The following is a 26965-nucleotide window of genomic DNA, read 5'->3' on the forward strand; positions in this document are numbered from 1 at the left end:
TTGTTGGTTGTTTCTACCAAGAAAGATACATGATGGTAATAATGGGGACATATATTTTGATATTATCATTAATACAATGTATGAAGTTATGCCTTATCCTGGTAAACTATATATAATAATAATTTTGTCAATTAATGAATTATTAATTAATTATAAATTAATTTGTAAAAAATTTATAATTTTTTTTTAAAATTTAATTAATATCTTAATGAATAATATTAATATGTTATATTAATCTTAAATATTAAAAATATTTAAAATTAGAATAAACCTATTTTTTATCTATCCTAACTTTAATTGATGGAGGAACTTTTTAAGTGTAGAAGTGATCTATGAAGCCATTTCCCTTAATCTTTTTCATTCTGCCATTGTAGCCTTTGTTAGTGAAGAAAGTATACACCTTTTTTACTATCACAAAGAAAAATAAAAAGTTGTTCCAGGACTTTCCACTTGACTGGTAAATAATTCTTGTTAAAGTTACCAATTGCTTATAAAGCTTGTGCTTCTTTGGAAATTCAAAGGGGTAGGGCTAAGTGGCTTGAGAATGTGGAGGAAGACGTTAAGTTTCTTTCTAGGAAAATTAATGTTAGGAAAAATCACAATTGCATTATAGAATGATTTCTAGAGACATTTATTAATCTTATTAGTATTATCGAGGCAGCTGTTCATTACTATAAGGGTCTTTTTAATTTTCAAGAATGATGGTGATGTCACGCCTCTAGTATGTGGGAGGGTTCCAAAACACCTCATTTTTGCTTTAAATGGCCCAGTTACAGAATGAGGAAACTAAAACTATGATTTTCTCTTTCTCTATATCTATTTCTTGTGGTCTGGATGGTTATACCTTTAATTTTATGCTTCATATTAGGAGGTGGTTGGGAGTCATATTTGCAAAACTGTCAGATAATTCTTCCTCAAAAGTTACTTGCTTAAAAAGCATAGCTAGAGAGATTTTTCTTATACCAAAAAACTAAAATGCAAATAATTTTTCAAATTACAAGCCCATTATTTCCCCATGCAACACCTCTAAAAATATTTCAAAACTAGGCAAGCTTTCCCTCATGCCTTATATCATTCATCCTAGTCGAGCATGATTCATTGAAAAAAGAACCACACAATGTTAAATTAGCTAAGAAAGTTCTTGATGACTTAAAAAAACCCAAGAAAAATGGCTTCTTTTATGCCAAACCTAACATCTTTAAAGTTTATGATATTGTCTCAAGAGAATTTGTTATTGTCATACTGCAGCAAAATATGTTCCCACCAATGTTTATTAGTTAGATTAAAGCTTGTATTGAGAATGTGCATTATTCAATATGTCTTAATTGGAATTCAGAAGGCTTCTTCTCTTCTTCTTTTGGATTAAGTCAAAGTTTTCTTCCATACGTTATATTGGAATGAAAGATCTTTCTAATCACTTTGACAGGGAAATTAATTCTCACAACATCTCTACTGCTCATATTGTCTTTCATATTGCCTACCTCATGTATTTTGACAACCTTCTTATCTTTGTAAAGGCTAGTAACTAAAACTTTCAAGCTTTAAAAGACATACTTAATCACTTTAAACATAATTTTTGGTTATAAAAAACACTTCTAAGAGTTCCATTATTTACTTGAACAACGCTAAAAAACAAATTCATCTCAACCAAGTGTTTAATATCTCAAGTGCTAATAAAAAAATTACTTACTTTTGTATACCCATGTCCATTAAAAAACTCCTCATTCAATATTTCTCTCGCCTTATGGACAAAGCCTTCACTCTTCTTCATGGATGGAAAGCAAAGTCTCTCTCTTTGGCTAGGAGATTAAAGTATCTTAAATTCCTTATCTGCAATAGTGAACCAGAGGTGCTATATTACCTAAAAGTTGTCATAAATTGTTAAACAAAGATTGCTCTAGATTCTTGTAATATGGTGATATTTCACTATCAAATGAAGCTAGTTTCTTGGTCCAATATTGTAAACCCAGAGATGGTGGAGGTCATAGCCTTCCTATTTTTGCTGCCCTTATTTTTGCTGATAAGTGCTCTTTGCTTTGGAGACATTGGGATAGTCAAAGTCTTCTTTCTTGTTGGTGGAATGCAAAGAACTCTATGGTTAAAGGCTCTAAATTTTTGGAAGTTTTAAAATTATTGCAAGATCATTTAAACCTTATATTAAGTATCTTGTTAAAGATAAGGAAAAGTTTTCTTTTATTTGGGACTGGTTGTGCAAAGGGAAAAGTTTATTTGAAATCTTATATGGGTCCATTCTGTTATTTTGTTTCAGTAGTCTTACTCTCTTTTCTTCCATTATTAATGGCTCGGGGTGCAATCATGGGATCCTCTCTATAATGCTTTTTTATACTATACCTATGGTGTTGTTTAGAAATAACATGGAAGCTGATACATTTCCATTAATTTCTTACTTAATTGTTGGTTTACTAAAGGTCATATCAGGAATGTTCTCCCCTCTCTTATTCTTTGTTTTTTTATGGTTTGAGTGGAATAATTCTCTCTTTAATGGTGTTGGTATGAATCATAATAGAATTATTCAGAATGTTAAAGATAAGATTAGGGATCTTTCTCAGTTAAATTACACTTGGTTAAGAATTTCAAAAATCATCTTATTAATGCAGTTGCCTTTGAGATTATGTTGGATGTGCAGGTTGTTCTGAAGCCTCCCAGGAGTGTTTCTTGGCTGAAACCTCTTAGCAAGTTCTTTAAGGTTAATGTGGAGGCTATTAATAATACGAATATGATGGCTTGTGATGGAATCATCAGGGATTCTAAAGGTAAATGCATTGTGAGTTTGCTGGCCCTTATTTTAATTGGGATGTTAATAATACTATCATGGTTGCTATCAATTATGGTTTAAAGTTGGGCTTTTCTATTGATTAGATTAATATTATTGTGGAAGGTTTCTTCTTCCTTTTGATATGAATCTATTATTTTTAGGAATGACAAGATGTGTTATCCTGAGCTTTTTTACATGAGAAGGAATATTATGAATTGGTTGAACATGCTCAATGTGTCTTTTTCTGTTATTAATGGTGAGGGGAATGCTTGTGCTAAGGCCATTGCCAGGTGGGGCAGAGGGTTGGTTTCCAAGATTAATTTCAGTTATTCTAATCTCCCGCACCATGTTAGGGGTCTGTTAAACTTGGATAAGATTAAGGTTCCTTATGTTATTCCCTAAGGTGGATGGTTGTCGTTATCATTTTATTTTTTCTTTGTGGTTTCCCTTGTTTGGTTGGGCCTTTTATTTATTATTGTGGTTTTTTAATTTTCTATCCCTCTTTCATTTATGTATTGCGGTTTGGGTGAGATTGCTTTATGTAATTTTTTTCAGCATTATGGTGGTGGCTGACCAAGAATTATAGTGTGCTGCCTTTTGTTTCTTTTGGCATCTACTATTTTTGGGCTTTGTTTGATGTTATGTGTAGTTTTCTGAGTGTTGTTGTTGAGCTATTCTGGCAGTCTGCGGTTTTCACCTTTGGGATGTTCTTCATGCTGTTTCATTGTTGTTGGTTCATTTTGGGGGATAATGGTCCTTTATTTCTTTCTATGAGTTTACTTATGGTTTCTTGGTTGTTCTGACAGCATTTCACGGGTTTTACCTTTAAGGTTGTACTATTTGCTATTGTATTGTTGTTGGTGCAAGTTCTAGGAGCATGTGGTTTTTACTTTTGTTACTACTATGCCCTAGGAGTGTGATGTTGTTCCCCAGCATTTTGTTGGTATTCTAGAGTGTTTATGGTGTTTTTTTAATAGGGGTTCTCTCTTTGCTCTCGTTAAGTTATGTATTGTGGTTAGTCATGAGCATAATGCTATGAGATGCATGTTGGTCTTTCTGGTTCTCTTTTGGTGGCATAAGAAACATTATTTTATTGGGTTGGTTTATTAGTTTCTTAATGGTTATTGGGATCTGCATTGGTGTTATATCCTTACTATTATATATTCCTATTATTTTTTTTATTATTTTTCCTATTATCTCCCGGAGCAGGTTGTGTTCAATGCAGGTTTTTTCGTGGTTGATCTTCACAGGAAGATTTTGGAGCTAGTTTTTGTCTTTTTGACCTGTATGGTTTTTGGGGTCCTCATTCTTGTGCACTGTAGAATGTACCTAGGTTTGTTTGTATTTTTCTATAGTAGAGAACTCAAGCTCGTAGGTTTTTTACTTCTAATTTTGTAGCTCTTCGGAGCAGTAGGGAGCTTGAGTTATCTTTAGGAATTCTGTAATCATTTTTTTGATGTTATCCCATAAGCCCCGCCGTGGGTTTCCCTAAATAAATAAATAAATAAAGAAGCAGATACATATTGTGGTGTGGGTCTCTGAATCCCAACTTGAATTGCTTCATGCAAGCTTACTATGCTAAAAATGTTACGATCTCTTGGTGGAAATTTACATGGCACAAAAGATGTTTTTTTAGGATGTGGTAGGTGGAAGTGCTCTTCTTGCTCTTTTAGCCCATATAGAACTTAACAAATTTTTTTAATGTGATTTAACTTATGCTATCATTTGTAATATCCTTCTTGTTGCTTCCTCTTTTCTCCAAAGACCAAGTATGCTCAAGATTTTTGAATTTATTGAAGGTATGCAACATGATTCTCTATCTTCAAAACTCAGATCTCTTTTATCTAAATGCTTATTATTTACTTCATTCAAAGGGAAAGAAATGAATGAATATTTTGGCATAACATCAATTGCATATTCACTATTACAAATAACATCAAAAGAGCCACTAATGCAAAAATAAGATGTTGGTATATTTAATTTGGTGATTTTTCCATGTTGGGCAATGATGATTGGTATTTATCCTTTCCATTATAGCTAAATCCCATGGATGGCCTTTTTGGAAACCGAGGTTCTTGGTTTTGTCCACTCAAAATGATTAGGCATTAGACAGTTTTGGCCTGCCTGAGTCTATAGTTCATGTTTTTATCTTATTCTTTATTTAGCTTTTCATCTTTTTGGGGTTGTGCCTTGCTTGTTTTTGTTGTAGCTCAAGTGCTTACTTTTATTATATACTGAGTTGTATTTTTGTTTCTCTTGTAACTATTCCTCATAGTAAATGAATAGGCTTTCCCACAATATACACCTTAAAAAAATTAGCTTATTTTCTTCATACATTCTTCATATACCTGCACATTGAACTAAAAGGGAAGAGGATGGCTTTTTAGTTTTTCTTTTTAATTTAGTTTAACAACAATGTTCAGGATGCTGAAAATAGCTTGGTTCGGAGCTTTCAACATATGCTTTTAATCAGAAATTACATTGGTAATGAATGATGAACATATATCAAAATATGCAGCATCCTGCCACCTTCACAAAGGTATACTCGTGTATTTTAACAAAATTTAGATGCTTGAATATCCTTTTAATATGAAAAAATATTATAAAAATACTTTTACATTTGACATATGATTAGAATTTATTCGTTTTAGGAATTCTCATGTATTTATTTTATTAAATTGAATTTTATACGTACTAAAATTCATCTATATTCAATATTTTTCATTATTAAATTTGCTTGCAATTTGATAAAATTTCATTACCAATCTAGATTCATAAATTGATCTCCTTTAATTTAAAGTTTGCAAGAATCAAGGGGTTAATACTCCTAATCATTCTACTTGAATGCATAACAATCAACATATGTGAGCACTTAAAGATCATTTTAAATTATTAGTGTGTTGATTTTATAAATTTAAGAATAATGCGTGTTAAATGGATCAGTTGCCACTTGATCCTAGGTCGGATTGGCTCATTCTCAAGATTGAATCATTAACATCCATATCTTATTATTATATTCATACTTTATTTTGATGCTAGACATTGGATGAGTTGCCACTTGAGGCTGATAATGTGGAGAAGGGTTATTCTCTAGATTCGGATTCAACCGTCTTGCCCAAAGTCTAGGATCGACCTTCTTCATTCTACTTGGCATCAAATGATTTCAGTTCACCTTACACTGCTTCTCCATAAAACCAGAGATCAACCAACTCCAGAGAATAGTTGTCATATCTATATCATAACTCTGACGCCAATGGACAAGGGTCTTATCCTTCAGTCGAAGCATAAGGCTACCTGGAGCAGAAAATAAGTTGTTTTATTATTTGAGATGACTTTCCAAGGCTGATTTCTCAGCATACAATTTTATAATTCAAATCTTGAAGGTTCATACATGGCAAGAGGTCCTTGTATACTAGATGGGGTCTATATTGCTTTAAATTTTATTTCTTGATATATTTTTTACTCATGGAATAAGAACATGAGATGCTAGATGGCATGTGCATTTGCTAAAGTTTTAGGGTGCATTTGGGATGCCATTTTCGCTGCTGTATGGTAGGAAACACAACCGAGTTAAGGTTTGGTGAGACAAGGTCGTGCTCCGTTCGCAAACTTTTTGCGTTCTGCGGCTACTTTTTCCATCCTAAAGTAGACTCCTGCTTTTGCTACTTTCTACTGTTTGAGGGTAAGAGAAAAATGTAAATGCCTTGCAAAATACACCGTGTCTTCTTCTTCCTCATAAAGTTTGGCACTTCATCCATCTCTCTGCACAAGACCGCTCGATCGGTGATGGAAAGAATAATTTCGGAAAAAGAGGCGATGAGGAAAATTTGCCTAGGTGTAGACGGCGATAAGGGCTTGAGATATACTACTCAAAGTTGCAGAGAAAAAGTAAAGCACATCATAAATCTTAGCATGTTCTTCAATCTCAGTAGGCATAGTCAATGATGGAGGTCTTCCGTACTCTTCTTCCTCCTTGGGTGGTTGGATTATAATCAGATCAGGTAAAGGAGTAGTGGAGGAGGAGGGTGAGGAGGAAGAGGATTCAGGATTTTTGTTCCGGCGAAGGCAAGGTGGATGTCAAGGAGGAGGTGGCGTCGGCATCGGCAGGGGGAGATTAGTGGGTTTTTTTTCGGCTGGAAGTTCATATGAGTTGGAGGAAGGGGAAGAGCATTTGGAATGTTTCATGGCGATCGTCAGAGCCGCGTTGGAGGTGGAGTTGGCATTGATGGATGATCGAGGAGCAGGCTTTGAAGCATGATGGGTGGGATCTGGCGGTCCAGGATATGGAAGTAGAGAAAGTTTGGAAGAGATAGAGAGAGGATGGATTTTCTGGAAGGAACAGGGAAGGGGAAGAGTGAACAAAGTTTACTAATTATGATACTTTTGGGGTTAGAGTTAATAATTCAACTTTTTAATCACTTAATTATGAAAAGGTTAATTAATGCATCTTCAATTTTATTAAATTGTTCAAAAGTTAAGATGAAATTGGTAATATGTATATATTATATTTCATAATAATGAGAATATTTTGATATTTAAGCAATTTTATTTCATCACAATATATGTAAGGTTATAAACATAATCTGTTCCCATACAACTGCAGCACAACAGCTCGACAGTTATACTTCCCAAACAAAATATACTGCTTTCAATACTGTAACTTCAGAACTCAACTTTTTTTACATCAACTTCATAACCTTCTTTGCCGACAGCTGCAGCCGTCCCAAATGAAGCCTTAATGTATTCAAATGGAGTTCTGGTAATTGTATGCTGCCTTAATGTTATAGTTTAAAGATATATATAATTTGTTTATTCTTCTTTATTTCCTTTGATAAATTATGTATTGTATTGTATTTATAGTCCAAATTTTGTCGGCTGCTATAAAAAGAGTCTGGATTCAAGTAATTGTAAACAATGATTAAACAAGCATTTCATATTCATTAAAATTCAAATTAATAAACTATTACTGCAAAAAATATCATTCAAATGATGTCTATCACCCCTTGTTATCTAATCATCTCAATCTTCTTATGCACTGGCTTTTGATTCTATGGTTCCAACAGTGGTGTGAGCTTCGTCATGGTCTCAATATAAAATCACCTAGAAGTATTATCTTGTTTTATGATTTAATAAGAAAAATTATGATTGCTAAATATTTCTATGGGGACAAATGAGTTCTTGATAGTTCTGACAGGCGCCATAAGGAGGTGGAGACACTGTGATGAACTATTTTAGGTTATATAAGTTTACAATGCTATATTCAAATGTACATAAATTTATAGTGGTGTATTGAACAAAGCAATATATATCTCTATAAAAGATGTAGATCAAATGTATTTGTTTTGATGATACTAAATTTTGTGGCATCTTCTAATGACCTGTTTTATATTTAATTTGAAGTTGATTATTTTTTAATATAGTAAAGATAGAGAATGGTTCTGATAACATATATATTGATCACTTGCATGATTAGCTCACTTTTGATAACATATAGAGATTTATTACATATATAGGCTCGATGTTATTGTTGTTCTTGTTGTAGACATTAATACAAAAATTTCATAAAAGTAAAATAAAATTTATAACTCTATATTTTACTCAACTTTATCACATTAAATCAAACTAATTCCAATAGAAGAACATTGAACAATTGATAATATTTTTATAGAAGATATAACTTAAACACCAAAGTAAAAATGACCAAAGTAGGTTGATCTTCTAATGTTGAAGTTCTTTTATAACCAAACTTGAAGTAGATGGAGGCAACTAGCAATATGATACATTTGCGCCTGATCTAGATGATTGACTCATAAAGCTCCTTGCATAGTGGCCCAAACATTGAAACTTTGAGAGTGAATATTGTGAGAGATACACAATGTCCTCTTTGAAAAGCATCCCATATAAATGAATTTCAAAACTGTGATGGAAACACCCAATAAAAAATAGTTAGTTGTCTATGTAGTAGGAACTAATCTTAATCATTGACAGATTAATCATCAAATTACAAAATAAAGTTACCTACGAAACCCCTATAATGATCGTATTGAAATTGAATCTTAATTGGAGAGAACCCATATTTTAAATTAACCCACAAAATTCTATAAAGTTCAAATATTTCAAAAGTGATTTTAGCATTACCTCAATAATGGATGTGTTGAATTTGAATCTCAACCGGAGAGGTTCACCAAATTTTCGAAGAAATATCCTAAAATTTCAAAGTTACTCATTTAATTAATTAATCATAAAATATACTTGATAGGAGACAAAACTTTTTTCACATAAGGTTGACTTAAATGTGTCCCTTTATGACAAACACCCACATCAAGTCTATAAGGCACCATTGGAATAAACTACCTATGGCTACCAATAAGGATCATTTGGTTAAGTTGGGTCACTATCTCCTCTGACTAAGTAGACTAGGGGCATGATAGCCCGAGACGATGGAACTAATGAATTCGTAATCAGACTCATCGTCATTCCCTTATCACTAAATTTAAGTGTATGGTGATAAATTTCAAAACCCTAACCATCATAAAACTTCAGCTTCCAAAACCTAATGTTTTGCTCTATATGCTAGGTGCCTAGTGCCTACATAATAACTAGCCTTAATTGAAAGTTCTCTCTCAATAATGAGGAAGGTAATTAACTATAAAGACTTTTCACCTATAAGAAACTATACCTCATATCATAATATCCTCCTGAAATGGGAGTGAAATCTCTATGTAGTGTCTTATATAAAAAACAATATGCCTTCTAAAATTTTATCATGGAAGGTCAATCTCGTTAAAACTTTTTCTATCAATATAATGGAGTATGGAGAGGTTCGAGCAAAAACTTTCAGAGCCCACAACAATATTTAAAACTACCACACACTATATCAATAATGCTTTAACTATTTAAATACATGTAACATACAAATTAACAATCATATAAAGTACTTTTATTCCCACTTATAATCATAATACAACAAAAAAATCAATATTCCATATATGATGTTCTCTAGCTTTTCATTTTCAAGAACAAAAAAAAAAAACCAAAGAAACAAATAGTCTCAAACCACAATCCAACCCTCAAACGATAATGCTTACCTTTATATATACCATTGAAAGTATCTCGACAATCATGCAACCAGACATTTAGTTGTAAGGAAATAATTGGGGAAATGCATATCCATGAACATTGACAAGCTTTGAATTCAAGCATGATTTAATGCTAATTCAATAATATAAGCAACAAGTTTCGTATTGAAAATAATGAAAGTGGCATACTTCTACTACAACGTCAAAGTCATGAAAAAATACATCATTAGATGATATGCTCATTCCCATCAATTCTAGAGAGGCACAATTATGTGAAGAAAATCATGACAATAAAAAACATATGAAATTATCTCTATTCTTAAATCTATAAATTCTTTCTTAACCAGGAAGTACTAAAAAATTTATAATTACAATCTAAAATCATAATGATCATGATCAACTTGATTCACTACTCCCAAGAAATAAGAAAGTGTAAATAAGTTTACATTTAAATTAATAATACAAGAAATTGATAAACTTGCATAAATTATTTAGCATGAACAAACTTTAGTTGATTTAATATATGTTTATTTAGACAATATGACTAATTTTATAATACTTTTATTATACACATTTATGACTTCTATAAAAAATTTTGCTATTTCAACATTAATATTGAATAGAATAAAAAATCTATCAACACTGTTATAGGATGGCTATAGCAGTAGTTTATATAACATATGCAATTATAATATATTACAATAGTTTTAAAAGCTGTGAATTTGAAGTGGTTAAAATTGCTATGATTAATTTGATCTTAGCAAAAATTCTAGTAACCACTACAAGCTACATGATGTCATTGTTTCATTTTTTTAGTAGAACATTTCACATATATCATAACCTTAAATATATGCAATTTGTGGCAGATACCGCATTCAAGGAGTCTTCATAGTAAATTTAAACTCTTCTTTTGTATATTTAATATTTTAATACTCTTGATCATTGCTTAATGTTATTGTGTCAATTATTGCACATGTTTGACATCTGATTTAGAAGCAAGATACCAAGTACTTTTTTTGTCATCTATTTTAGTGCATAATATTGGCCATTAAAAGAGAAGCATAATATTAAGTTAAGCGTTGCAAAGATGAGGATGCTTGTGTGGGTGAATGGCTTTACTTTTACAGATAATATATTAAATGAGCATATACGTGAAAAGGTTGGAGTAACTCCAAATGAAAAAAATATTAGAGCGAGCCACCTTAGTTGGCCTGGTCACATGAAATGATGGCCTTCTGATGACCTGATTATGAGAGTAGATATATTAGATTTGGCTTATGTTAAGAAAGGTAGAGGTAGACCTAAAAAGACTTGGTTAGAAAATATTAGAATGACAATTTTTATGAGATTTAAATGAGAATTTGTCTCTTAACATAACCCAATAGAGGAAATAATTCATTTAGCCAACCCAACGTACTGGGATAAAGGCTTGATGTTGTTATTGTATTCTAAGTGTATTTCTTAGATGAAGTTATTGCAATTGTATATCTATCTCATTGTATGATTTGTGCCATCCTAAAAAAAAGGTTATATTATGGGGGAATACAATAAATGGCGTATTTTGTTGCAAATTTAGGTCTATGAACTATGTTTTGATGATTGGCAAACACTCTTACTTGTTTTAGACTGCCTTTTACTACTAAATTTTCAGAAATCAAATATCAGACATAAAAATGGAGCAAGCTCAAGAATTGGTAGATTAGGGTTGAGTCAGTCTGTAATTTTATTTTTTTCCCTTCTTGAGTCAATTGTAATCTTTGGTGTGACTGATACAAAGTAATCCTACACACACACACACTTGAGAGACTTAGAATTCCTGTTTTTAGTCATATCGGCCTGGACGATATTTACATCATCCTGGATGATCTGCTTAAAATAGAAAATCTAATCAGGGGTTCTTAATTAAGGCAGTCATCATTAGCAAATAGGCCTGGATGATACTTGTATTGGCCAGGATGATAAGCTCAAAATAGAAAGAAATTACCGCCATAAACAATTAAGGTATTCTGTACTTTTGGTAATCGGCCAGGACGATATCTTATCGGTCTGAATGATATTCATAATTATGCCTTAATTGATCAGACAATCAAGGAGGTAATTAAGGATGATTGATACGATCATATCGTCATGGATGATCACAAGATTGGCTAGGATGTCTATTCTAAAATTCTTAGTTTCTCCTGGACGATCTGGATCGGACAGCTTGAATTCAAGGCGATGTTCTGGACGATTTTTCCCTGATTTGAACTGATCGGCCGGGATGATCGTGAGATCGTCCTAGACAATCATGCCAATTTTAAATCTTCTAGTTTGCATTCAGTGCTATGCTCTGGCCGATCTCATGGGATTTGTACTGATCGGCCAGGATGATTTTTATATTGTCCTGGACAATATAGTCGGCAACTTGTAATTAATGTGCTCCTTTGAAGCTCTTCTATTTAAGAGCTCTTGTTCAGCATTTTGTAACATCCTTGGCTGCTGTCTTGACCTGAGAAAACCTAAAAGAGAGAGAGAGAGAGGGAGAGAGAGAGAGAGAGAGGATCTTGTGAGGGGGAGCTTGTGAGGGGATTCACAAGGGTTGCTCCAAGCATTATTCCACTTCTTCTTCCCTAGAGTCTCTTGTCCTTGGAAGGGTTGGGAGAGGTAAGTTTTAAAAAGTGATCGAGGTTCTCTGTCTGCTTCAGGAGGAAGCAAAAGAGAAAGGTTCTCTGCTTTGCCAGGTGTGGCAAAAAGAGGTGTTTGTAAAGGCTTATCCGCCTAGCTATGGGGGCTAAAGGAGAGTCACATTTGTAGTGCAATACTCGGAGGACTCCTCCGGGGAGTGGATGTAGGTCAAGTTGACCAAACCACTATAAACCCTTGTGTTCTTATTTTTTACTGGTTCCACATTTATTTTCTTCCGCACTTATTTTTGTGGTGATTTGGTTTGTATTCGTGCTTTGCTTAAAGAAATTTTTTAAATACCAATTCACCCCCCCTCTTGGTTAGCCTTGGGCTAGTTCTATAGTGTTTAACATCCCAAACGAACTTTCAAGGGGTATCAGAGCGGGATTCATAAAAACTAAGTTTGAAAACTTTTTGAATTTTGATCCATGGCTAACTTTGGAAATCGTAATACACCGGAAGGGTATTCTATTACCCGACCACCTTTGTTTGATAATATCCCATTTGATTTTGGGAAAACTCGCATGTCTATGTTTTTACAATCTACTGATTATCACATGTGGATGCTTGTTACGGATGGCTACTCACCTCCAACTGGAAAACTTAATGGCATTATTGTTCCACTTCCTTTTACTGAATGGACTTTAGATGATAGGGATTTGACTCAATTGAATGCAAAATGTCTTAATTATTTTTTCTGTGCTTTAAAATCAGAAGACTACATACGTGTTTCCACTTTCAAAACTGGTAAATAAATTTGGGATAAATTGTGTATCACTTATGAATGAACTAATAAAGTTAAACATTCCCGTTTGAACATTCTCTTACAAGACTATGAACTTTTTCGTATGAAACCTCTTGAATCAATTTCTGAAATGTATACGAGATTTACTCAGATTGTTACTTCTTTGCATGCCTTTGGATGAGAACTTTCAAACTTTGAAAAAGTAAACAAGATTTTACGATGATTTCCTTCCTCTTTTGATGCTAAAATCACTGCTATAACTAAATCTAAGGATTTGAACACGTATTCTATTGACAACTTACTTGGCTCACTCATTGCTTATGAGCAAGGGGTGAATCAAAGAAATATTGATGCAGGTGAGAAAAAAAAAGAGAAAATGGTGGTATTAAAGGCACACAAATCTGACTCCGATTCTTCCGGGTCTGAGAGTGATGAAGTTGCCTTCATCTCAAGGCAATTCAAAAACTTTCTAAGGAAGAAGCAAAATCATCATTGGAGAAAAGGTAAGGATAACAAATATTCTAAAGGATCTTCTGATGTTGTTTTTTATGAATACAGGAAACACGGACATGTGAGAGCTGATTGTCCTACACTTGAAGATCACTCAAGCAAAGGAAAGGGTAAGGAGAAACCCAAGTTCAGGAAGGACAAGAAGAGACTCCAAAAAGCATTTTGGGTGGATTCTGCATCGGATTCATCAAACGATCTGGCTTAAAATAGAAAATCTAATCAGGTGTTCTTAAATAAGGCAGTCATCATTAGAAAATTGGCCTAGACGATACTTGTATCGGCCAGGATGATAAGCTCAAAATAGAAAGAAATTGTCGCCATAAACAATTATGATATTCTGTACTTTTGGTAATCGGTCAGGACGATATCTATGATCGGCCTAGACGATATTCACAATTATGTCTTAATTGATCAAACAATCAAGGAGGTAATTAAGGATGATTGATATGAACATATCATCCTGGAAGATCGCAAAATCAATCGGGATGATCTATTCTAAAATCTTTAGTTGCTCCTAGACGATCTGGATCGGACAGCTTGAATTCAAGGGGATGCTCTGCATGATTCTTCTCTGATTTGAACTGATCGGCCGGGATGATCATGAGATCATACTAGACGATCAAGCCAATTTTGAATCTTCCAATTTGCATTCAGGGCGATCCTCTAGCCGATCTTATGGGATTTGTACTGATCGGCCAGTACGATTTCCATATCATCCTGGACGATTTCCATATCGTCCTGGACGATTTCCATATCGTCCTGGACGATATAATCGGTAACTTATAATTAATGAACTCCTTTGAAGCTCATCTATTTAAGAGCTCTTGTTCAACATTTTTGAACATCCTTGGCTACTTTCTTGACCTGAGAAAACCTAAAGGAGGGAGAGAGGGAGAGAGGGAGGGAGAGAGAGAGAGAGAGGTTCATATGAGTGGAGCTTGTGAGGGGATTCACAAGGGTTGCTCCAAGCATTGTTCCACTTCTTCTTCCCTAGAGTCTCTTATCCTTGGAAGGGTTGGGAGAGGTAAGTGTCAGGAAATGATCGAGGTTCTCTGCCTTCTTCAGGAGGAAGCAAAAGGAGGAAGGTTCTCTGCCTTGCCGGGTGTGGCAAAAAGAGGTGTTTGTATAGGCTTCTCCGCCTAGCTGTGGGGGCTAAAGGAGAGTCACATTTGTAGTGTAATACTCGGAGGGCACCTCCGGGGAGTGGACGTAGGTCGAGTTGACCGAACCACTATAAACCCTTGTGTTCTTATTTTTTACTGCTTCCGCATTTATTTTCTTCCGCACTTATTTTTTTGGTGATTTAGTTTGAATTTGTGCTTTGCTTAAATAAAATTTTTAAATACCAATTCCCCCCCCCCCCCTCTCTTGGTTAGCCTTAGGCCAGTTCTATAGGGCTTAACATCCCTAACGAACTTTCATATTTGGGGGAAAAATATTATTCCACACATTTCTATGACATTTTTTTTATTATATATAGGCCTATAAGTCATCAAAGAAGTTATGAATTAATAAAACTTTCATCATTTACATAATAATGTACAACTTTACAAGATATACATTGTAAGTTTTTTCCCTTGTAAACTTTATAATATTAGTCAAGCTTAAAACCAATCAAATAATTTTCTATGTTTATCTCACTATAGAGAAGTTTATCTTTCTCTTCAACCAAAATTGCTTAATGTCGCTTAATTGCTTAGATTATCTTAAGCTATTTGACTTAAGTTAGCTTCATCCCAACCAAACATACCCTAAAAAATATGATACTTTTAGTGCAATTCTAAGAGCAAGAAAGATCCAAAAAGCAGGAGGGAGGAGGAAAGAAATCAAATAAGAAAAATATAAATGGCCTTACCATATAGGAGCCAACCTTGGAGATATGTTAATTCTTATCTTATTTATTCCTACTTTTTTTTTTTTACTTCTTAATTGAATGATCATGTAAGAGCACATCAATTTGTTTTCCATTCCAACTCTCTCACTAAAATATTTGTCTAATCAATAAAAAGAAGATAATTGGTACTAAAGCATGTATTCTAGGCTTTTAGGTTGTCAGAATTAAGTTAGAATTAAAAATGATAAAAAATAATTAATGCAAGACTAGGGGTGATTTAAATGAACGTGTTAAGAGCTTGCACGTTTTGGAATAAGAGCAATAAGAATTAAAACTTTAGCTAAATGATAATAACTACTTGGTCCCTAGTTCCACCTCCACTCAATCAACCAATACTCGGATGTATGTCCCTGTAGATGAACATACAAAACTAATCTAAAATCTAATGGCTTTATCGATCGCCTCAAATCTATACTCGTAGTTCAAGGCATCAAACAATAGTCTGTATTTAACTACCAAGAAACCTTCATCTGGCCGGTTGCTAAGATACTCACCATTTGTGTTCTTCTTATCATAACACTATATAATAACTAGTAACTTCATGGACTAGATGTCTCCAATACTTCCGTCATGGTAACCTTGAAGAACCTGTGTACATGACTCAACCTACAGGTTTCACCGACCCTCCCAAACCCCATCATGTATGAAAGCTTTACAAAGCTCTTTACAGCCTAAAGTAAGCACCACATCAATGGTTCTCCTCCTTCTCAAACTTTATACTCTATCATGGCTTATGCTTCACTAACTTAAATCCATCCCTACTCCTTTCTCAAACTCAAGCAATCATATATTCCTCCAATGTTATGCAGATGACATTCTCATCACCAACCATGATAAACAATTCTTCTTCTATCGCATTCAAGACCTTGAACAACAGTTCACTCTTAAGGATCTTAGAACAATCATATTATTCTGCGGCATCCAAGTAATCATCAATTCTAATTCCTACTTTCTCCACCAAACTAAGTAAGCTCAAGTGCTCTTCTAAAAATTTGGCTTATCTGATTATAAACCTACTATCACACCAATCCCACTCAAATCTCCACTAACATCTACTAGCAATCTTCCATATGATAATCCAGCCTTCTACCACCAAATCGCTAATTTACTTCAATATCTTATAATAACTCAACTCGACATTGCTTTTGCGACAAACCTATTATTCCAATATATGAACAACCCTCTCCATAAACATTATAAACAAATGAAATACCTCCTCAAATATAGGTCTGCCCTTAACTCGTGGTGAACTCACTATCCACTCCTATTCCAAATCAGATTGGGCATCTAATCCTATAGATAAAAAATCTACTATATATTTTTTCTCCTTTATTGGTAACACCCTTGTATCATGGAGTGTTAAGAAGCAAGTAATAGTTACGAGGTCCTCTACCGAAGTTGAATATTGGCCTCGCATTAGCAGCTTCCAACATTATCTAGATTTGTCGCATTCTTCAAGACTTCAACATCCACTCTTCAATACCCATACCACTACATTATTACAACATTTTTACAATGGTTCTAACCAACAATCATTTCTTTTATGCTTACCTGAAATGTATAGAGATAGAGTATCACTTCATCTAGGATCACAAATTTCATAAAGACATTGAAGTTCATCATATCGACACCAAGGATCAACTCACCAAAATTCTCAGCAAAGCTCTACCACTAACTCAGTTTCATTACTTACAACATAAATTGAATTTTCAAAAATGGGATCTTTAATTAGAGGGGAGTTGAAAAGGACTAATTTGATAAGCACACTGCTGCATCAGACCTACTTTCACATTTTTAATTCTGTTCATAACAGTAGAAGATTCTTTGCTTCAGTCATCCTGATCGTTACTATTCAATTGACCGGATCATCTCATCCATTCACATTCTAATGGTTTATTTATTACCTTTTATATATATGCAGCGACTGTAATCTCTTCAATACATATATATGAAAAAAATTTAGCTCCTCCTCTACTCTTATATTTATGTATTTACCATTTCTATTTAAATACTTCATGACCCCACGCCATTGCCTAATCATCCTCATTTTGATGAACATTTTAAGAAATTGGCATGGCTTTGACCGTACATATATGCATCAACTGTTACAACATCTTTAAGCTTTCTAAATACCATCCTTATAAAGCTTGAAGGAACCCAAGGAATATTAAAATTGATATTAATTAGGAACTTGAGAATAATGGTGATGTTAGAGTTCATGACCATGAGGAAAAACTAAATTAAAAGAAGCTAAAAGTAATGGCAAAAGAATCTAATGTGAAATTTGGCAATCCAAGCAGTGATGCCTTTACAATTGCTTATGCATTGTAACTATTTGAGCTAGTAGAGAACTCATTTGAGTTATGTAGGATTTACTCACTTCCCTTTAAGACCATGGACGAGATGTGCAAGCTGAGGAAAAAAATACTTTAGTTGATATTTCAACGGCAAATACCATGGCACGAATTATCATGGAATTTTTAGAGATTAAATATTTGTAAAAGTAGAAGAGGAGGATATTGTGAATGACAGAGGAAGAGGAACTTATATTTTATTTTTCTTTTCTCCCTTACATCAAAATAATAAGGATAAATCCCTATTTATACTTGTACAAATACCATTCTAGAATTATAATCTTGAGAATTTTATGATAAAATTTTTAACTATAATAACTAACTAGTAAAATTCATCCATATTCTAGAGAATTCTTCAATACAATTTCTAGGATACACAAAAAAAAAGCTTGATAATTAATTTTGGTTTACATTTTCAAACACTCCGTCTTAAACAAAAATTGTTATTAATAACTCCAAGAAGTATCTTTAATTTTATGAATTGTTATGTAGCTAATGGCTTTGTGAGAATATCTATAATTTGATCTTTAGTTTTCACATACTCCACTTGAACTTCTTTATCCTTAATATGATCTCTTATATAATGAAAATGAAAGTTGAAATTGGTTAGAATTATAATATAAAGTACATGATTTAGTGTACCTTTAATATATCATAGAGTTCTCTTGGCTTCCTTCACATGTGTCTTAGTGGGATTTTTCATGTAGCAGCTAAAAATTCAAGCTGCATATAGAATGTCTTGTCTCATACAAGTTAGATATCTCAAACTTTTAAGCATAGTTGGATAAAAAATCTTCCCTTCTTTTTTCTTTGATTGTTTGATTCTACATTCAATTGGAGTACTCATTGGATTTCAATTCTAAATATTGAAATTGTTGAGAATTTCTTTTGCATATGTTTATTATGTGATAATAATTTCTTCTTTACTTTAATCCCAATAGAAAATGACATAATACCAAAATCTGTCATCTAAAATTCTTTTACCATAGATTGCTTAAACTCCTTAAAAAAATGGACTATTGTAGGTAAAAATAAGATCATCCACATATAAACAAACAAGTAATATATCATTGTTCTTATATTTCTTCACATAGAGAGCATTCTTATAAGGGCATTGAATATAGTTATTTTATTTGAAATACGAATCGATTCTTGCATTACATGCCCTTGAAGCTTACTTTAACCCATAAAAAGACTTTTTTTATTTATATACATTTGATTCATGCTCTTCTTTGCTACATCTCATTGGCTATTCAACATAAAATTCTTGTTCAATTACTCCATTTAAAAATACAAATTTAACATCCATTTGATAAGCATACTATTTATTTTGTGCAGCAAGAGAAATAATTAAGTGAATAGTTTTTATATCAATAACATGAGCAAATACCTCATTGTAGATAATGCCTTCCTTCTACTTGCATCCTTTTGCTACTAGATGTGTCTTATACTTTTCTACATCTCTTTTTGCATTTTTCTTCACTTTGTATACTCATTTTACACCAATAGCTTTATGGCCGTTTGGTAATATTGTGAGCTCCCATGTTGCATTCTTCACCAGATATTTGATCTCTCATCCATATCACATCTCTATCTTTCATCTCTTATGGCATCTTCATATTCCAATGGTACATTACTTGTAAGTAAACAGATAAAATGAAGTTTGTCAATTACCTCATAAAGCTCTTTTAATTTTCTTCATTTTCTTTGCCATTGATTATCTTCTAAAATATTTGAGCTTGGAGAATATGAATCTTGCAAATTTCTTGATGGATGTTCTTCATCTTATAGCTCCATAGGTGTTTTGTCTTCCTCTTGAGTGTCTTTATTTTGCCAATCTCATGCTCCTTCATCGAATTCAACATCCCTATTGAAAATAATTTTTGAAGTGTTAGGATAAAATAATTTATAAGATTTAGATTGATAGCCAATTTAGATGAGTGGAGCTTCAGTCATCTAGCTTATCCTTGTTTGTTCGAGAACATGTACATATGTAATGCTCCAACTCACCTTCAAATGAAGATATTTAGCTTTATTCCTAACCATTCCTCTTGTGGCATCATATCTAGTAAGCATGAGGATGAGAACCAATTGAGAGTATAGAATGCACATGTCACCACCACATCAAAAAAATCTTATGACATTCTTGCTTTTGATCATTCTTAGTACTATATTAAGAATAGAAAAAAAATTTCTCTTAGCTTTTGCATTTTGTAAGGGCAAAAAGAGTGCATTTAGTTGAAACCGAATGCCATGTTCTTCAAAATATTCTTTGACTACTTTAGAAGTAAATTCACCTCCTTGATCAGATCTAATGGATTTTATGAAAATCCACTTTCTTTCTCTACACTTGCTTTGAACTTCTTAAATAGAATGAAATGTTCTGATTTTTCTATATATATATATATATATATATTTCCTTAAATAATCATCAATAAAAGTTAAGAAATATTGATGCTTACAGAAAGGTCTAGAGCCATGGGTTCGTATACATCCATATGAATTAATTGAAGAGGCTTCTTTGCTCTAAATTTTGCTTCATTTGGAAAACTCTTTATATATAGGTTGCTTTCCAAATACATGATGCTAACAAAATTGATTTTGATGATTGATATTTGGCAACCCTTGTACTATTACTTCTCTTGACATATTATTTAAACCTCCAAAATTTAAATGCTTGACCACATATGCCAAACTAATGATGGATCTTTCACACATGAATTTAAGCATTTCATGTCACAATTTTTATATTAAGAATAAATATTATTTAGCTTGTTATCTCCACTTGGAGAATTAATTCATCTGAATAATTTTTAATAGTAAGCTTTTTATGCTTCATATGGATGTCAAATCCTTGCTCAAATAATTACCCCAAGCTTAAAATATATTACTTTTTATATTCGCACAAAATAAGCATAAAAAATAAATTGATGTGTTCCATATTTAAAAAGAATAAGAATTTTTTCTTCAACAAAATTTTTGAAGAGTCGCCAAAATAAATTTGACTCTCCATGCCTCCTTTTCTACGAACATGCTTTTATTCCCGTACATATGATTACTTGTTCCAATATTTAAGTGCCAATTATTTTCTTTTTCATCTTCTTCTCATTTCAATTAATTCAAATAATAAAACTTGATCCTCTTTTATTTCCTTAACAAGGTTAGCTTTCTTTTGATTATGATAACATTTAGTAGCACAACGACAAAAATTCTTGCAAATATAATAATTAACATGAGATTTTTTATACCTTTGGTTTTTGGCTCTTTCTTCCACTCTTCATTTTTTGAGTTTTGACTTTCTTTATTATTTCTTTGATATTCTCCACATCCGCATCCACATCCTCAGCCTCTTCTAAAGACAAGACCAAGATCATGACAATGACCTCGACCTCGGCATTATCCATAAATGTATCTAGCATTTATTATCTTTATATTCGTGTATGCCATCTTTTTTACCTTTTAATAAGACCTTCAATTAGTGAACTTATTCAATAGTATTCTATTCTTAATTTTTTTCCTCTTCTCATAAGCCATTAAAGAGTACATTAGTTTATCAATAATTTTTGTCTCTAAATCTTTACTTCATCAATAGCTACTACAATATGCTCATATTTATCATTCCGTAAATGCAAAAATTTTTTCTATCACTCGAATATATTCTAGTTGGTCTTTGTACCTTCATAGTTGATTGACAAAATTCAAGACTCTTTGTTAAATAGTTCTCCACATTTTATGCTACCTTCATTTGAAATGCCTCAAATTCAACTCAGAGAGTTTGAAGTCAAATCTTCTTTATCTTATCTATGCCTTTACATGGAACTTGAAGCATCTTCCACGATTCCTTAGTGGTGGATGCAGTAGCCACTTTCTCAAAATTTTCTTATCTAAAGCTTGATAGATGAAGAAGAGCACTTTCTTGTCCTTCTTTCTACTTACTTTCAACAATTTCCTATGGGTTGTTGATAGTTCTGCTTCATCTTAATTCTCAACATAGCTTTTTTAGCCATCTCCCAAATATCTTATGAACCAAATAATGTCTTCATTTGAAGACTCAAATTCTCGTAATTCTCCTTTGTCATACAAGACAGTTGTTGTTTCATACCACTTTTCATCAAACATGGCTCTGGTTCAAATTGTTCGAAATAATATATTTATAAAGTAGAAGGAAGAGGATGATATTGGGAATGACAAAGGAAAAAAAAAACTTATATATAATGTTTTTCTTTTCTCCATTACAACAAAATGACAAGGGCAAAGTCTTATTTATATTTTTACAAAGACCATTTTAGAAACTCAATATAAAGAATTATATAATAAATGTGCAACTAACAACAAACTAGAGAAGTTATTCCATATTATAGGGAATTCTTCAATATAATTTCCTAGATACAAAAAATAAATACTTGATAATTAATTTTGGTTTAAATTTTTATATAGGAATCACACTAGCTTCAAGTATGTTGAATGTGCCTAGCTTTTCCATTTCAATAAATACCCCTTAAAGATGAATGAAAAAGAACTTCTTTCACACACTATTTGTTCCAGATGGGTTGATCGAGTTGCGAAGAGAATAAGAACCATTTCAGGCTATGTGGATAAGGAAAACAAAGTCCATACTATGAATACAAATCATCTTCTATAGATGATAAGGATTTTCTTCATCGTCGGCCTTTTGATTCTCATACATCTCCTGAGTATGCCTTAAAATTGCATAGAATTTCTTTTTTGTAGCTCCATCAAGAATGAAAAGAAGCATGGGTAAATTATAAGATGATAGCTAGCATTTAGTTTCTGGTTATCAATTCTTCCTAAGCTTATAGCCCTTATGAGCTTAGAAAGTTAATTTACATATTATTTTATCATATGTAAGGTAAGTAACTTTAGAGCATGTTTCCATCATTTGTCTTTGCAAGCTATTGCTGTATGGGATTTTCCACAGTTTCTATCCATTTGAGTGCATTTTAATTGCCAAAAAAATTCAACTAACATAAACTATAAAAGCTCTGAATGTCACAACTTTGGCAAGAATTTTAATATTTATATGTTAAAGAAGTTGTGTAAATAGAAAATATCTAGGTATTAAACTATGAATAAGAAGAAAGAGAATCAAATGACAAGGAGAAATTGTGGCACAAGAAGGAAAACTCTCTCTTTCACGCTCTACCTCTATATATGTCTCTCTTGTTACAAGTAAAAATTGATGTGTGGAGAAGCCATTGAATATTTAATTTAAAGATAATATCTCTAAATAAGTTGCACACTCAAACAAAGTTGTTTGTCAAAAAAAATCAAATGTTCCTATCAAGTTATATTATATCATATTCTTTAACATTGTTCTCATTCTACACATTCAGCCTTTTTTATATGTTACAACATAGTTTGGTGGATACTTCTTTGACACCCTGGGTCCAATGATGTTATTATTGTATTTTAAGAGAGTTTGTGATGATATAGGAAAAAATGATCCTTTTACATTGAATGAAAATTTTTCATATACATGTAAAAAAATTAAGAGCAATTCATAAGTGTCATGAGATTTTTGTATTTAGAAAACTTAAGGGAAAAAAATCATGGGACATTGCCCAATTAAAAGAACTCTTTTTGTTATAAGTCGAATAAACATAAAGAAAATTGTGTTAAAATTCAATTAAAAAAATATTCCATTTATTTAAATAGCCAAAGGATGAATTAGATTGAAACAAAATAAAAACAAATATTATATTTTAAGCTAATAATAAAAAAATCTTAAATCTGATACACCAATCACATGTTGCCACATGGAGATGCAATGTCAAATAAAGATAAATCATCATAATTATATGACAATATTTCAGATTCTATGACTATATCGAGGAAAAATGAATATTATGAATGGTGTGATGTAAACAATAATTTTAATTTGCATTTATTTTTCAATTTTGAATTTAATTTTAAATTTATGTCAATATTTGTGAACTTTTGGGGCAAGGGTCATTTAAGATAAAAGGAAACTATGGCTTCAATTGGGACAGGTCTTACCATTTTACTTTTCAAATCAAAGCAACAATTTTTGCTTGACAACTTCTTTTTATTGTCTTCAAAAAAAAATTGGTGCTAACAAATTATTCTGTATAATAATTTTAAAAAAAGTTTCTTTTTATTAATATTTTTTAAAGTAGTAAGAAAGTTGTCCCAAATGAATCATATATTATCAAAGTCTCTATAAAATTTTAATAAATTAATATTTATTATATGAATTCCAATCGTATGAATTTGGCAATGAAAACAAATACAAAGAAAGAGAAAAAAGAATATTTTCTTCAATTGTTATTGTTGAATCCTCAAAGCATCTAAAGTACTAAATTGAAGTAGCTTGTGTTGCTTACTTGTTTTCTCAAATAACTAAAATGAAACTTTTTAAGCAGTTTTAAATTTTATGTTGTAGGGATTTCTAGTACATTCATCAAAATTGGCTATAGATAACATGAATGTGCTATGTTTTTGAATGGATATAAATTATAATGATTTTTTAAAAGAGATAACATAAATTAAATGATAAATTCCTTTTTAATGAAATATATACATGTATAAAACTATTCATCAACCTAGAGTATTATGCAAACAAGTATGTGATTTGTAGGTTGTAGCAATAAATTTTCTCGTGATAAATAACAAAATTTTGCTTTGTTCAACTCTAGGTTGGCACTTATATATATATAGGGCAGTGGAGTGAAGTTTTGAATTGTATGAAAATTTAGGGCTCTATCACCCCTAAACAATACTTAGGTTTTCTTTGATATAAAAAAAAAATGACTTAATATATGCATGCCTACGCATTTAATCAAGTAATAAAGTGATAGAGTATAGTGTCAAAACTCAAGAAAAATTCTAAGAATCCCATAGAGCCGCAGTGCCCTTAAAGTGAAATAACGCCTCGGTGTTGAAACTTTTGCACTACCATGGCACTTGCTGACTTTGATCGATTACTTAGTAAACTATCATGTATCTTTATTGAGAGAAAGTGGCCGTTTAAAGTTACAATTGTAATGCCGCAATGTTGCTAACATTCGAACATTGCGGTGCCAGAACAGCAAAAATGGCACTAAGGCGTGAGTGATTGTGGCATTACGGCATTTGAAAATAGATAACTTGATAGCGACACCGGCAGAGTTGTAACCATAGAGCTGGAAAATAGAGAAATTTATGCTGCGATGTCAAAATTATGATGCTTTCAGGTGTTAAAGTTTGCACTAATATGTTATTTTGTTAGATACTGCGGCGCTGTGAGGTTTTAAAAATTATATCATTTTTGAGTTTTTCCTATATAAAAATAACTACAATATCACATTTACACTAAAAAAAACACATAAAATAGTCTCAAGTGATAGAAGTACGAAAAGAACCTAAGATTGGATAAAATGATTGATTAATAGTGGATTCAAATTCTCTAGATCCCAAGTACCATGATGTTCGATCGGATGGGGATTGAAATGTAGAAGTGATTGGTGCAAGTAGAGGTGTTGGAGCTTGTGGGAAGCCTAATCATGTCCAGACCCTCAAGATTTCCAAAAGTTTGTGGTACACAATAAGTAATGATGAATAAATCAATAGATAAGATGGAAGATGTTGTTGCAAATGTAAATAGGGTAGTGGATAGTGGTATTGATGGCTCTCTTCCTATTGGTGGAAATGTTAATAATTTAATAATGCATGATTCTTTGAATATCAAAGATTGCACTGGAGATGTTCGACATAATGTTTAGTTTATAATTAGTTAATTCTTTTTAATCAGATTAAATGCCTTTTCTTATTCTTTCCCTTACTTAAATGGGACATTTTTTGCTTGATGAATTCAATGGGAGGGGTGGCTAAACTACAAAAATCATGCACAAACTATCTATAGAAGTAAGCTAACCCATGAAAATGCCTCACTTAGTTGATTGTTGTAGGCATTGGCCAATCTTCGAATTCCTTGATGTTTTTGTCGTTCACCTCAATTCCTCTCATACTATAAACAAAAATAAGAAACACAAGCATATATGTGCAGAAGGTGCAATTCTTGAGGTTAGCAAATAATCTTTCTTTCCTTAGAGTTCTTAAGATAGATTTAAAATGCATTTCATGTTCTTTCAACTTTTTACTATAAATTAGAATATCTTCAAAATACACAACAACAAATCTTCCAATAAATGAACGTAACATATGATTCATCAAACACATGAATATGCTTGGAGAATTAGTTAAACCAAAAATGAATCATTAACCACTCATACAAACCATATTTATTTTTTAAAAACATTTTTCCATTCATCACCTTTTTTCATCCTAATCTAATGATATCCATTTATAAGATTAATTTTTGTAAAGACACATAAACCATGCAATTCATCCAACATATCATCTAATCTAAGAATGAGGTGATGATATTTTATCATTATGTTATTGATAGCTCGATAGTCCACACACATTCTCTAAGTTTTGTCCTTTTAGGCACAAGGAATCATACTTTAATGTACATACCCAATTGAAGTTCTTTGGCCTTCTCAAAATTACTCCTATAAGCATATCGATTCGGAATTGATGCACCAACTATGAAAAAAATTTGATGTTCAATTCCTTGAATTGGAGGTAAATCAATATGTTCCTCATCAATAAAGACGTCTTCAAATTCCTGCAAAGTGAAATAATATTATTCGATAAAGCTCCAACTAGATCATTAGTAGAGAAGATAGCCTCCTTGTACAATAGTACAATAAGGGGCTGGTGTGAAATTAATGCTCTTTTTACCTCAATTTTTTGCAATATAATTGAATTTTTGACCTCACATAAAGGATTTGATATGTTTTCCAGTGTCTAGTAAATAGAGTTGAATTGGGTTTGGAACTTCAACCCCCATTTCATCCTACTTTTTGAGAACTCTTCTATATACCTTATCTTCACTACAAAATGAGTTTGGACACTCTT

The sequence above is a fragment of the Dendrobium catenatum genome, unplaced genomic scaffold, assembly GCF_001605985.2.
Source record: "Dendrobium catenatum unplaced genomic scaffold, ASM160598v2 original_scaffold_267013, whole genome shotgun sequence".
Taxonomy (NCBI): Eukaryota; Viridiplantae; Streptophyta; class Magnoliopsida; order Asparagales; family Orchidaceae; genus Dendrobium; species Dendrobium catenatum.